Below are 3,433 nucleotides of genomic sequence, written 5' to 3' on the forward strand. Positions count from 1 at the left end.
TTGCTCACGGTTAGTCTTCTGTAAGCATTGAAACAGACGCATGGTGGGGAGCCTGAGACGATTATTAATTTTGACCCAGGGATGATTGTAATGAGAATATGGGAGTATAAGACAGAAGAATATAAAGGACTTAAACCATGTTAATATTAGAGAATGAAAATGCGAAACAAAAAGCAAAAAAGGAGGAAGAAAACGATTGAAATGAAATAAAGAAGAAATAAAGGTAGAAGGATATATAAGAAGAAAGTATAAGAAAGACAGACTGAAGATTTGGAGGAATGAAAAATGCTAAATAAAAAGCAATATAAAAACAATGAACATAAAGGACATTGTTTTAGAAGAAGAATCAATAAAGATAGAGGAATGGAAAAAGAGAGAGATAAAAAAACAAAAATAATTTAAATAAATAGGGAAAGGAAGGAAGGAAGGCAGCAATGGAGGTCGTTATAAAATGATGATGAAGGATATGAGGATGGTGATTGCATGAGAAGAAGAGGAAGAAGAAATGGAGGGTGTCAGAGAGAGGGATGCATGACAGCCATAATCATAGCTTGCCTTTTTTTATATAATTAAGAGGTAAAGGCACCAAATTAATTTGATGTAGCAGGATAATGATTTAAGCCAGGTGATTATTATATATTTTACATCATTATTTTTTGAATAACAAGAAAGAAAAGTTGAAATGAAGTCTGGATGTAACCGAGACTGATTTAATGAGAAAGAAACGGAATAGTAAGACAAATATAAAATATTGGTAGAGAGAGAGTGAGAAAAAGTTATAACAAAAACGAATAGTATAAATAAATAAAAGTAATGAAGATAGGAAAAGTATTAATGCAGATGAAAAATAAATATTTAATACTGAAAGTGAAATTAGTTATTTAATAAAGTATCTTTAAAAGCAGGCAATGAAAAGAAAAAAATTAATATATAAATTAAATTAAAGAAAACGACTCAAGTTATTTAGTCACTTCAGAATTAATGCCATTTTCAAATCAATTAATATGCTTGGAATGACGGGAAAGTGTAATGAGAGGCAAAAAAGAAGAAGGAAGGAAGGAGATTTAAAAATGACGTAAAGAAAGAAGAATGAGCAAACGAGATATAAATGAGATAAAGAGTTGAATGTAGGAAAGTAATAACAACTAAAAAAGGAAAACGAGGAATGCAAGAAAAAGAAAGATAAAGAAGAGAAATACAAGAAGAAGATGAAGAATAGGTGGAAGGTCAGAGGAGTGATAGAGGAGGAGGAGGAAGATAGAGAGACTGTATAATATACAGGTAGTGTATCAAAAAAAAAAAAGTGTGTGTGTCTGATAACTAAACTTCATTCCCACCCAAGGCTTTTCCTTCGTACCTGTAATAAAAATTATGATTATATTTCAAGAATAATCATTGATTTCAGCATTTTTCCTGTACTTAGATCAATTTTTTCACCTAAGCATCAAACATTTTACTTCCGTAATAAATATCGACAGTTGTTTATTTTCCACTTAATTTTATTACTATCCTAATCTGTTTTAATTTCTTATCTATATCTGCACAAATCACAGAGGGGAGGGAGAGAGGTTGAATGGACTTGAGAGCAAGATAGAGGAGGGAGAGATGGAGGAAAGGAAGAAGGAGAAAAGGTAAGAGTAGGGGAGAAGGGAGATGGGATAACCCAGAGATGGGAGAAACAGTCTTGGAGGAGAGCGGTAGGAAGGGAGGAGAAGGGAAGAGAATGGAGGGAGGAGGGGGATTGGAAAGGGAAGGAGGAAAGAAGTGAAAGGGGAAAAAGAAAGAGGTGATGCTGATGGGGGGTGAGAGGAGAGAGGGAGAGAGGAGTGGAGAGGTGGAGAGAAGAAGAGGAGGGGGAGAGAAAGAGGGGAGGGGGGGTAAGAAGGAGGGAATAGGAGGAGAAGGAAAAAGAGATAGATGGATGCACGGGAGAGGGAATGAGAATAAGGGAAGAGGAAGAGGAATAAGGGGAAGGAAGAGGGGGAGAAAGAAGAGGAGGAGGAGGAGTGTCGTGCTGATTTATAAAACATGCGCCCACCTGCCTCAAATATTGTGACTCTATTTTCCCTGTTTTAAACTATTTATTTCAGTATCTCTCTAAAACTCGGCATTGTTCTTTAGTATACCTTTCAATTCGTCTCTCTCTCTCTCAAATTGCTCTAAAGCCTATTTCTCCATCTTGGAGGTCGGGAGAGAGAGAGAGAGAGAGAGAGAGAGAGAGAGAGAGAGAGGTGCCATGATATCTGCATCTCTCGCCTCCTTCATGGGCCAGATTGGTTGAAAATCGATCATGAGGAGAGAGAAGAGAAAGAGAGAGACGAGGGAGAAAAAGTTTGAAAATAAGAGAGGAGAAAAATAAGGAGAGAAAGAAAAGTGGAGATGAGGAGGAGGAGGTGGAGGAGGAGGGATAAGGGAGAAGTTGTCTTTCCCTGGCACATTTTAATAGAGAAGGAGAGAGAGAGAGAGAGAGAGAGAGAGAGAGAGAGAGAGAGAGAGAGAGAGAGAGAGAGTTCCTGCTGTTTCTCCTTTCTCCCTATACCTTCTCCTCCTCCTTAGACAGATCGAGTTGGAGCACTGTTACTTATGGAGAGGAAGGGGGGGGAAGGAGGAGGGGTTGAAGGGGTGTGTTGATGGAGGGAACAAAGATCTGATGTACAGATAGATAGATAGACAGAGAGAGAGAGAGAGAGAGAGAGAGAGAGAGAGAGAGAGAGAGAGTATAGGCAGCAGATAGACAGATAGGAAGGTACACACACATACACACACACACACACACACACACACACACACACACACACACACACACACACACACACACACACACACACTGACCGACACACGAACAGATTTGGAATCGAGAAAGGTAGACAGACAGACTGGACAGATAAAAGATAAACAAGGAAATAAAACATAGAAAGAAACCCAAACAGAGAGAGAGAGAGAGAGAGAGAGAGAGAGAGAGAGAGAGAGAGAGAGAGAGATAGAGAGAGAGAGAGAGATGTATAATTCAAATAATGTAAAAAAAAAAAAAAAAACATTGATAAGATGATTGGGCCAAAACACTTTCAACACCCACTGTTGTTTGAGATGTATAATGGACTAAACTAATTAAATTCCAAACACCTAATCTCATTACTACACACGTTTTGTTGCTTAGAATTCATCCATCCTCGACGTGGGGGTGTTTTACTCATTATTTTCGCTCATCTATCTCGTTTTTTTTTTTTTCTTCTTTATTTTTTTACATCTCGCGTTACTGTGAGTTATTTTTTCACTGAAGGGGAATTTGGTGGGATTGAAATGAATGGCCACAGTGGAGAGAGAGAGAGAGAGAGAGGGAGAAAACGAAAGAGAGAGAGATCAGGAAACAGCAAATTAAAGTGAAAATAGAGAAATATGGAAGGGAAGAAAGAAAGGGAGAAATAAAAACAGA

Source organism: Eriocheir sinensis, chromosome 5, assembly GCF_024679095.1.
Source record: "Eriocheir sinensis breed Jianghai 21 chromosome 5, ASM2467909v1, whole genome shotgun sequence".
NCBI lineage: Eukaryota > Metazoa > Arthropoda > Malacostraca > Decapoda > Varunidae > Eriocheir > Eriocheir sinensis.